Source organism: Notothenia rossii (genome assembly GCF_949606895.1).
Source record: "Notothenia rossii genome assembly, chromosome: 8".
Lineage (NCBI taxonomy): Eukaryota > Metazoa > Chordata > Actinopteri > Perciformes > Nototheniidae > Notothenia > Notothenia rossii.
Window position 1 is genome coordinate 44,292,759 of NC_136906.1, and position 12,400 is coordinate 44,305,158.

Consider the following 12,400-nt stretch of genomic DNA (forward strand, 5'->3'; position numbering starts at 1 on the left):
CTGAGTCCTCTCAAAAACCGGGTTTCCGATTTCGTGCAGAAAGTAGCTTGGAAAACATGAACGGTTTTTTACAACGGAGGAGGGGAAGTCTGGATTCCCCTCTCCGTTGTACATTGCAACGGGGGAGGGGAAAACTGTTCGGGGCTTCGTCCCGTAGCGCCGAACACTTGAGCATCGGAGCCCCTTCTCTGAGCCCCTTCTCCGTTGTAATTTTAAAAGTTCATTTTTTGATTATTTTAACATATAATTGACCGTTTTCTTTCATTTCTTTTTCTTTCCACGGGTGGGGGCCTATGGCATATAGCTCCCAAATTTGGCCCGGATCCTCCGGGATGTGTGGGATAAGCTCCATAAACTGACAAAGTCATCCAAATATGTCACTGTTATAGCCCAAAGATATATAATGCAAATACATTAAAATAGTAAAAGGTACGATTGTGCTCTGCATTAACCGCAATTTGATTTATATAGCCCCCAAAAAATGATTAAAAATCATTTTCGTGTGGAAAAGTGTTAAAACGCCTGATTAAAGCATATGCAGGACCCCAGTGAGCTCCAGACTATGTGCATTGTGTCGGGGACCCTGGTGAATGATAAGACCCATCATTTAAATGCAAAAACCACCATTAAAAGTCACTTTTAGGGGGAAAAAACAGCCTCTGTCCACTTCGTTAACAAACTGATAGGCAAATGGACAAAAGTGTGATTAAAGCATATGCGGGACCCCAGCGAGCTCCAGACTATGTGCATTGTGTCGGGGACCCTGGTGAATGATAAGACCCATCATTTAGATGCAAAAACCACCATTAAAAGTCACTTTTAGGGGGAAAAAACAGCCTCTGTCCACTTCGTTAACAAACTGATAGGCAAATGGACAAAAGTGTGATTAAAGCATATGCGGAACCCCAGCGAGCTCCAGACTATGTGCATTGTGTCGGGGACCCTGGTGAATGATAAGACCCATCATTTAAATGCGAAAACCACCATTAAAAGTCACTTTTAGGGAGAAAAAACAGCCTCTGTCCACTTCGTTAACAAACTGATAGGCAAATGGACAAAAGTGTGATTAAAGCATATGCGGGACCCCAGCGAGCTCCAGACTATGTGCATTGTGTCGGGGACCCTGGTGAATGATAAGACCCATCATTTAAATGCAAAAACCACCATTAAAAGTCACTTTTAGGGGGAAAAAACAGCCTCTGTCCACTTCGTTAACAAACTGATAGGCAAATGGACAAAAGTGTGATTAAAGCATATGTGGGACCCCAGCGAGCTCCAGACTATGTGCATTGTGTCGGGGACCCTGGTGAATGATAAGACCCATCATTTAAATGCAAAAACCACCATTAAAAGTCACTTTTAGGGGGAAAAAACTGCCTCTGTCCACTTCGTTAACAAACTGATAGTTAAATGGACAAAAGTGTGATTAAAGCATATGCGGGACCCCAGCGAGCTCCAGACTATGTGCATTGTGTCGGGGACCCTGGTGAATGATAAGACCCATCATTTAAATGCAAAAACCACCATTAAAAGTCACTTTTAGGGGGAAAAAACAGCCTCTGTCCACTTCGTTAACAAACTGATAGGCAAATGGACAAAAGTGTGATTAAAGCATATGCGGGACCCCAGCGAGCTCCAGACTATGTGCATTGTGTCGGGGACCCTCGTGAATGATAAGACCCATCATTTAAATGCAAAAACCACCATTAAAAGTCACTTTTAGGGGGAAAAAACAGCCTCTGTCCACTTCGTTAACAAACTGATAGGCAAATGGACAAAAGTGTGATTAAAGCATATGCGGGACCCCAGCGAGCTCCAGACTATGTGCATTGTGTCGGGGACCCTGGTGAATGTTAAGACCCATCATTTAAATGCAAAAACCACCATTAAAAGTCACTTTTAGGGGGAAAAAACAGCCTCTGTCCACTTCGTTAACAAACTGATAGGCAAATGGACAAAAGTGTGATTAAAGCATATGCGGGACCCCAGTGAGCTCCCGACTATGTGCATTGTGTCGGGGACCCTGGTGAATGATAAGAACCATCATTTAAATGCAAAAACCACCATTAAAAGTCACTTTTAGGGGGAAAAAACAGCCTCTGTCCACTTCGTTAACAAACTGATAGGCAAATGGACAAAAGTGTGATTAAAGCATATGCGGGACCCCAGCGAGCTCCAGACTATGTGCATTGTGTCGGGGACCCTGGTGAATGATAAGACCCATCATTTAAATGCAAAAACCACCATTAAAAGTCACTTTTAGGGGGAAAAAACAGCCTCTGTCCACTTCGTTAACAAACTGATAGGCAAATGGACAAAAGTGTGATTAAAGCATATGCGGGACCCCAGCGAGCTCCAGACTATGTGCATTGTGTCGGGGACCCTTGTGAATGATAAGACCCATCATTTAAATGCAAAAACCACCATTAAAAGTCACTTTTAGGGGGAAAATGCAGGCTCTGTCCATTTCGTTAACAAACTGATAGGCAAATGGACAAAAGGGGGAACACCACAGGGCGCATCACCACATTTTACAAGCCAGGGAAGGTGCATGGATCCTGGGTAAACATTGATTAAGTGTTTTTAAATGTGTGGAACAGTGTTTTGTCACTTTCAAAACTCTCCTGTCATTGACCGGAGAAATTGGGTCGATGTTGTATTCAATCTGGCCATTAATATTTCAATGAGACGAAGTACGTACATTGACCGGAGTGATCCCATGTTAATTTTGTCCAAAAACCGGAGCATTCCCTGACCCCACTTAGGGGCAATGGATGTCCACTCTCGGGAGACGACCGACAGTGGTGCGGTTAACCAAAGTGACAGACCTAATTTTACCCTATTTAGGGGCAATGGATGTCCACTCTCGGGAGACGACCGACAGTGGTCCGGTTAGCCAAAGTGACAGACCTAATTTTACCCAGGGAAAAGTGGTGAAAATGAGAAAATGTATCCGAAAATAGTGCCTCATAATGCGGGCATGTGGACAGTAGCCAGAGACTCACAGGTACACACACATGCAGAGATCCAGGGGGCGGAGCACATGGCTATTTTTACCCAGCAATAGGTCTCTGAAAGGCGGGGAAGCTCCACGGATGGCGCACACCCAGAGCACTTTGAAACCATTTGAAATGAATCTCAGACATTACCTGGAAGAATGCTTGCATGTGGACAGTAGCCAGAGAGGAGCAGGCTGCCCCCACTTAGGGGCAATGGACCTCCGGGGCGGGGAGACTCCACGGATGGCGCACACCCAAAGTGACAGACCTAATTTTTCCCAGGGAAAAGTGGTGAAAATGAGAAAATGTATCCGAAGATAGTGCATCATAATGCGGGCATGTGGAAAGTAGCCAGAGACTCACAGGCACACACACATGCAGAGATCCAGGGGGCGGAGCACATGGCTTTTTTTACCCAGCAATAGGTCTCTGAAAGGCGGGGAGACTCCACGGATGGCGCAAATGGACAAGCCTGATTAAAGCATATGCAGGACCCCAGTGAGCTCCAGACTATGTGCATTGTGTTAAGGAACCATATTAATGATAATATAAATCATTTAAATGCAAAGATAATAATTACAAATCATTTTTAGGGGGAAAACGGTGGATCTGTCCGTTTCGTTAACATTCTGATAGCCAAATGGACGGAAATCCGTCCGTTTCGTTAACATTCTGATAGCCAAATGGACTAGCAGGTAAAAATAGCCGAGTCGCTGCGGTCAGGGCCTCAGACTCACAGGCACACACACGTGCAGAGAACCAGGGCGGTGCACATGGCTTTTTTACCCAGCAATAAGTCTCTGAGAGGTGGGGGAAAGTTGTGTGGATAGAGGCAGAGCGCAGCGGCAGGCAGAGCGCAGCAGCAGCAGCAGGCAGAGAGGAGCAGGCTGCGCTACCCCCCCCACAGAGCCCACACAGAAGACAGGCTGTGCCACCTCACTTTGTAACCCAGGAAAGGAGCAGGAATCCTGGCTAAGTGAGGGTTAAAAGCGCATTAAACTGTTTTAATCCGACAGCCACTGATGCGCACGGAAGTCTGTCCATTTCGTTAACATTCTGATAGCCAAATGGACAGAAATCCGTCCGTTTCGTTAACATTTGAATAGCCAAATGGACAAGCAGGTAGAAACGGCAGAGTCGCTGCTCTCAGGGCCCCAGGCTCACAGGCACACACACATGCAGAGGTCCAGGAGCAGGAATCCTGGGTATGTGAGTGTTAAAAGTGCATTAAACTGTTTTAATCCGACAGCCGCAGGTGCCGACGGAAAGCAGGCGGAACAAATTGATTATTTTACCCAGGAATAAATGTTTGCAAGGCGGGGAAAGTGTTCCTGCAGCCCCTCCATAACGGTAATAATGATTAGAAATGATTTCCAGGGCAGAAAGCGGTTTTTAAATGTGGAAACTGTTTAAAAAGCACAAAGGGATTTGAGTGCAGTTCTCATGTGTCCCCACAGGAGGGCGCATCATCCCAGGGAGCACAGTGCATTAACAGTAACAAATACAACAAAAACAGGGCAAATCAATGGATTTAAAGTGCAGGGAAGCTCCGCACCACACACAGGTACATTCCTAAATCCCGACCATGGTGACCACGGTGATTTAAACTAGTTTCTGCGGAGAAAAGAGTGCTAAAAATCGGATTAAAGCCTGCTAACAGTGTGGTAAAAGTCTGATTGTTTCAGAGACCCATAGTAATGCAGGGTCGGGCCGGGTCAGTACTTGGATGGGAGACCGCCTGGGAATACCCGGTGCTGTAAGCTTTTTTTAAATACAGGTACATCCATGGTGATAAGATAAGATGTATACCCTAAAATAGCATGCTAAGCGTGGGTGTATTAGTTTCAAAGCATGCACACTCTGCTCATGTCAGACTTCCATGAAATAGACCGGGAAAAGCACCTCTCTGTGGCTACTCACAGACCCCCGAAGCAGCTCCAGCTCGGCTTCCTAACACGGGCAAACAGGTTTTTTCACACCTCCAGGAGAGGGACCGGGTAAAACACCTCTCTTTGGCCCCTCACAGAGCCCCAAAGGACTGCCTAATGACCTCCAGCCTCTCTCCCTCACATGGAGCTCAGGTTATTTCATACCTCCAGGAGAGGGACCGGGAAAACCACCTCTCTGTAGCCCCTCACAGAGCCCCAAAGGACGGACTAAGGACCTCCGGAAACAGTGGCACTTCCGTCAACTTGTGCACCGTGAGTCCCCCGGACTTAAGCACTCCCCCACGGACTAAACCCAGATGGTCACACCCTACAGAACCTCATGCCCCTGGTAACCCTAAAGGGGGTGGATTTTGCGGGGCTTTACCGTCCGCACATCGGCATCCATATTCTGCCTTATTCACGGCACCCCCCCCCCCCCCCCCCCCGGTGGAGGATATTTTCATGCTCATGGTAACCCTTTAAATAGTCTGATACCTCAAGGGCTCATCACTGCACTTTAGAAGCCATAAATAATGTTTAAATGCTCGGGGAAAGTGTTTTTAAATGTCCGGAAGAGAGTTGTAGCCTATCATTTTGTCAAGGTTATACTAATGTTTTATTATTTATTTAATTATCACACGATTTTTACAAAAACAGTATACAACATATACATAATAAACATAATAAACATAATAAAAACATGATTAGCAGGGGCCTGGGGGCCATATTAGCCGTCTAACTTGTACGGTGCACCGGTGAAAAAAGGTTGAGTCCACGGCCCCTGTCCCCTCATCAGGAGTATCAACCGGCCCTGAAGAAGAGGTATCGCTGCTCTCCGCCCCTGAGCCCTCTTCGGAGGTAGCTGACGGTGGTAGACCTCCTTCTGATGATGATGCTGCTGCAGCTGCTGCCGCCGCCCTGAACATGGAGCGGATCTTCAATCCCTCCTTTATTCCATGCGTATTCGCGTAGAACCGGTCTGCAGTGCTTACGTTGTGACACATAAACCTAGCAAGAATCGAGCTGCTTTCTGGATCTTGGTGATGCTTGATATTGTCAGCCAGGGCAGTGTGCAAGATGGTGAAGGTGACGGCTGCTTCTAGCCCAGCATCAGCCCAAGCCCTCTTCAAGTGAGCGTTCAGGTTCTTGGAGGCGTGCTTCTTCGTTTTGAAAAGGAAGAATTCACTCTGAGGACCCGACAAGCCCTCTTTTAACCCCATCCACCGCATGACCCAGCTAAACACCTTTACTGTAAGCACCAGCTGTGCTTCGCCAAATGTCTTGGCAGTCTTGTGATCCTGCACGTGGATGATGTAGCCCTCAGCAGTGCCCCTTCTGTCCGCCTCAAAGACTTCCGTGTTGGTCATGTTTGCGTACACACCCGGACGGTGGCCATACAGGGGGCTCCAATGGAGGGTTAGATAGCCATATAGCAGGTACTGGGTGATTGAGGTCGGATTGCTAGCCATCAGGTCAAGGAGATCAGGGATGCGCTTCTCAGCGGGCGCCATGGCGGCGAGAATCTCCGCCTGGCTCGGTAGAAGATCCAGCTTGTTCCTCTTCACCTTAAACTGGTGGAAAGTGACAGACTTTTTCAAATCGTTCATGTTGGCTGTCACCTCTCTGATGATGTGGGTCATATCAGACTGGGTGAGCCTGCACCCCCGGAGCTTTGACGCAAGTACCTCAGGAAATGGTCCAGAGTCTTCAGGAACAACAGCGATGTTGTGACTGCCCAGCCCGACTTTGAAATATACTCGCTCCAGCCACGGACCCTCTTTGTGTCTTTTAGAAACAGCCAGTCTGACAGCCGGTCAACACCATGGGCCATGAATACTAGGAAGTTCTTTATCCGGCTGACATTGGACATACAATTCTCTTTCCGTTTTACTGTCGGTGCGACACCCTCACAATGACCTCTGTATGTCTGAATGTACGTCTCCATGCTTTTAGGCAACGTGATAATACGCATGGTATTCCCCCGTCCCTTCCCAGTGGACCAGTGATTTCGGGGAAAGGGCCAGTCCTTAGCCAGATTAGCTTTCAGCTTATTGGAGACAGACGCACGGGTCTTGTGGCATACAGGGGTTTCACTACCGGAGGCTTCTGCGGACCGCATGACAGTCTTCACCGGGGTCTCACTACCGGAGGCTTCTGGGGACCGCATCACAGACTTGAGAGGGGTCTCACTACCGGAGGCTTCTACGGACCGCATGACAGTCTTCACCAGGGTCTTGCTTCCGGAGGCTTCTGGGGACCGCATTACAGACTTGAGAGGGTTCTCACTACCGGAGGCTTCTACGGACCGCATGACAGTCTTCACCGGGGTCTCACTACCGGAGGCTTCTGGGGACCGCATCACAGTCTTCACCAGGGTCTTGAGAGGGGTACTGCTGCCGGAGGCTACTGTGTTCATGCCGGGGGTACTTGAGATTGCTAGGCCCTTAAATCGTATACATTCTTCGTCTTCCTCAAGCAGAGCAGCAGTGGCACTCTGCTTCCTGGGTTTTAGACCCTGTTTCAGCCTGGAGTGCAGGGTCTTCACCTCATCAATGAGGGCATCCTTCTGAGCCCTCAATGCCACATTTTCCAGCCTCACCTGCCTGCAGTCCTCTTTGTCACACTCGGTATGTGGGGAGAAGGGTGGAGGGTGCACCGGGTATTCCTCCTCATTGTCTATATCCAATGATGTAGCCATTCCAATGATGGGATTAGTCTCTCGGAGGTCATGGAGCAACTGCATGGCCACACTATGCTTCAGCCTTGCCATGACCTGATGTGCCTCATCTCGGGAGAACTCAGGGTGGTCACGAGTTACATGACGGTGTAGTCTCTTCCCAGCATACGAACACCCTGTGATGGGACAGGGTTTGGTCCGAACATTTATTCTGCCACTGGCCATTTTAAGAATGATGCCTCTTTCCTCCAGGTTCCGCACTGCATCTTTGTGCTTAAGGTGCTTATTCAAAGCCAGATAGCAGAGTCTGCACACCGGGCATTCGGACAACATCCTTCCTAAAACACACACAATGAATTATATTTAAATGGTTTTCTGTTTCTCCGTTTATATGCGTTAGCTAACAAGGCTATTGTTCAATTAAAGAAAGACTCTAAGGCCACTTCTCAAAGAATAAACAACGCAGAGAAGCGCATTAGCGAGATAGAGGATCAAGCCAATTCCCAAGGGAAGACAATGGGTGATTTGTCCAAAAATGTCAAAGCCCTCCAGGGTAAAATGCTGGATCTGGAAGCTAGAAGTCGGAGAAATAATCTCATCCTAGCCGGCCTCCCCGAGGGTAAAGAAGCCGGTGGCATCTCCCCACTACTGGATAAAATTCTCCGACACTTCCTGAAGCTGAGTGACACAATCCCCGCACCTGAGATAGAGCGTGCCCACCGCGCTCTGCGTCCCATCCCGGACCCTGGGCACCCTCCGCGGCATATCATCATACGTTTTCTCAGATGGAGCGATAAGAACGAGGTGTTTAAGACGCTGGCGTCTGCTAAAGGAAAGCTGACATGGGACGGACATGATCTTCACATGTTTCAGGATTTCCCAATGGAGATACAGCGCCAGCGGGATTCATACAGAGAGCTCCGTAGCATACTGCGCAAAGAAGACTTACGGCACGGCATCCTCTACCCTGCCAGACTCATCGTAACCATCAACGGGGAGACTTTCATATTCAAAGATCCCAAGGAAGCTGAGAAAGTTCTAAAAGAAAAGAGACCTGATCTATTTGGGATGTGACATTACCACAAGACTGTGAGTTGGCCTACGCCCCCACCGCAAGCACACACACACACACACACACACACACACACACACACACACACACACACACACACACACACACACACACACACACACACACACACACACAATCATTTACACTGACGCATGCCCGCACATACACTGACTCACAGTCGCACACACCCTTATTAGGATTCTGATGCAGGCTATACTGTAATGTAAGCCCCAACTAGTTAGCAAAGTTGTGGTTAATGGGAGACAAATTAATAGGCCTATTGGCTATTGAAGGACTGGATTACCTCTCCGCACCTGAGCTCCGCGGCTCTTCTTTTTCTTCACGGATAGAGATGGACTTTCCTCCATCTCAATGTATTTTCCGTCGTATTGCCTTTTGGCAATATATTTTTTGTTTTTGTGTTTATCTGTGTATTGTTAGGGTGAAGGGTGGTAGGATCTCTATGTTTTTATGTATACTTGTGTTGTATTTTTTACGGTCTTGTGTTGTTGTTTATATATTTCCCCTCCCTTCCCTTGATGCGTCGTTGACACCCTTCCAATTTGACCAAAATACTAGCCGGGCATCCGATATGATTGTTCCCTTACTTAAATGGATACACAATTGAAAAAAATTATTTTGCTTAGTCTGAATGTAAATGGAATTCAGAATCCAATCAAAAGACATAAGATTTTGTTGTACTTAAAGTCTTTAAATTGTGATATTGCTATGCTACAGGAGACTCATTTGAATGCGATGGAATCTAAAAAACTAAGACAGAATTGGGTCGGGCAGATATTCTCTTCCCCTGGAGGAAAAGCTAGTAGAGGAGTCAGTATTTTAATTTCTAAGAATATGCCTTTCAAATCATCCAATGTACATGTTGATCAAGAGGGAAGATATGTAATTGTCTCAGGTTTGCTACAGAATAAAATGGTGACATTAGTGAATGTGTATGCTCCAAATAGTTTACAATCTAAATTCTTTACCTCGCTGTGCCCAAAGGTATTGCAGTCCATAGAGGGTCCTCTTATTATAGGTGGCGATTTCAACTCTGTCTGTGACCCTATGGTGGATCGATCCAGCCACCCTCTCCCTTCAGATAAAAACATTTCCGCCGCCTTGAGGGACTTCCAATCCGAGCTCGGTATTACAGATGTGTGGCGCCTAGTGCACCCAGATGCCCGAGAGTACTCTTTCTATTCCGGTGCGCATAACTCCTACTCAAGGATAGATTACATAATGATGTCTTCAAATTTGATCCAGGATGTTATTGAGATCAAAATGCATAGTATATTATTAAGTGATCATGCTGCGGTATCTGTCACATTTTTCCCTCCAACCAACCCTTGCAAATCCAAACAGTGGCGACTTAATACATCTCTACTCAAAAATGAAAAATGCACACATTAAAAAACAAATTTTAGATTTCTTTGAGATCAATCTAAATTCTGTACCAAGTGTCACTACTGTCTGGGAGGCTTTTAAAGCAACATGCAGGGGCTGGTTAATTAGTTTCTCCTCGGCAGAGAATAAAAAGCGCAGAGAGGTGAAATCCCAATTAAACTTTTAACTCAAGACTCTAGAAGAGCAGCATATGCTAGACCCATCCAATTTAGATCTAAGGACCTCACTTCTCACCGCTAGGACTAATTTGCAGAAACGTGTACATGAGGAGATAGCTTTTGCCCTTTTTCGTTTACGAAGAACATACTTTGAATCCGGAGACAAAGCAGGGAAAATGTTAGCTCATAGATTGAAACAAATAGAAAACAGACAGATTATTCCAGCGATCAGAGATGAGCATGACAGGCTACAGTGTGATGCAGCCAAAATCAATGAATCTTTCAAGAACTATTATTCTAAATTATATAGCACAAAAAATAACTTGAATGAAGAAGCCTTAGATAGCTTTTTCGGAGATTTTAACCTCCCGAGCGTCAGCTTGGCTGACAGATCTGCTATGGAGGCACCTGTTTCCCAAAATGAAATAGAAAACGCAATCATGAAGATAATAATAATAATAATAATAACTTTTATTTATATAGCGCTTTTCAATAACCCAAAGTCGCTTACAAAAAAAATTAAAAGTACAGAAAGGGGGTGAACAGGCAGAAGACAACATATTGGACAAGAAAATTGAACATGAACATTACATGAACAGGCAAAGGACAACACAGGGGGGGAGCAAGCATAGGACAACGAGCAAAAGACAACATAATGGAAAAGAGGAAAGAAAAAGTTGATGAATGTATGAATAAGAGATGCAGCGTGGGGTGAATAAGAGATACAGCGTGGGGTGTGAGTGAAGTCAGTGGGTTGGGGGGTAGGGTAAGTTGAAGGCTTGGGAGAAGAGGTATGTTTTCAGCTGGGTTTTGAAGGTAGACAGTGTGGGAGAGTGGCGGACAGATTGGGGGAGGGAGTTCCAGAGGCGGGGTGCTGATCTGGAGAATGCTCTGTTGCCAAATGTTTTGAGTCTTGATGGTGGTACTGTGAGGGAGAGAGTGGAGGAGGATCGGAGGGCTCGGGGGGGGTTGTAGGGGATGAGGAGGTCAGAGAGGTAGGGGGGGGCTAGGTGGTGAAGGGCTTTATAGGTGAGGAGGAGTGTTTTGAAGATGATGCGTTGTTTGATGGGGAGCCAGTGAAGAGAGCGGAGAACGGGAGTGATGTGTTCACGGGTCCGGGTGTGGGTGAGGAGGCGGGCAGCAGAGTTTTGTACCATTTGGAGTCTATGGAGGGAATGGGAGGAGATGCCAGTGAGGAGGGCGTTGCAATAGTCGAGGCGGGAGGTGATGAAGGCATGGATGAGGGATTCAGCAGCACGGGGGGGGAGGTAGTGTTTGATTTTGGCAATGCGGCGGAGGTGGAAGTAGGAGATCTTGATGATGGAGCTGACATGGGGGTCAAAGGAGAGGGTGGGGTCCAGGATAACGCCAAGATTGCGTGCCAGGGGGGAGGGGGTGATGGTCGAATTCTCAATGGTGAGTGAAATGGGTCCTGTTTTATTGAGGGTTGATCTGGTGCCTATGATGAGTAGCTCTGTTTTATCACTGTTGAGTTTAAGGAAATTGTGAGTCAGCCATGTTTTTATTGAAGAGATGCAGGTTTCGATATGGGTGAGGGGAGGGTTGTGAGGGGATTTGGTGGTGATGTAGATCTGGGTGTCATCGGCGTAACAGTGGAAATCAAGGTTGAGGTTGCGAATAATGTGACCAAGGGGGAAAAGATAGCAGATGAAGAGGAGGGGGCCGAGGACTGAGCCCTGGGGGACCCCCTGTGTGACTGGGGAGAGGGCGGATGTGTGGCCAGAGAGGGAGATGAATTGTTGCCTGTCGGTGAGGTAGGAGGTGAGCCAGTCGAGAGCGGAGCCCTCAACACCCTGTTGGCGCAGCCTTTGTAGGAGGATTGAGTGATTCACAGTGTCAAAGGCTGCGCTGAGGTCTAGTAGTAGCAGGATGTTGAGGGCACCGGAGTCTGCAGAGGAGAGGAGATCGTTGATTACTTTGACCAGGGCTGTTTCAGTGCTGTGGAGTGGGCGAAAACCAGACTGGAGGGGTTCATAGAGGTTGTTGGACTGGAGGTGGGTGTGGAGCTGGGTGGCGACAATACGCTCCAGTGTTTTGGAGAGGAATGGCAGGTTGGAGATGGGGCGGTAGTTGGAGAGGTTGGCTGGGTCAAGGGTGGGCTTTTTGAGGATGGGGGTGATGGAGGCAAGTTTGTAGAT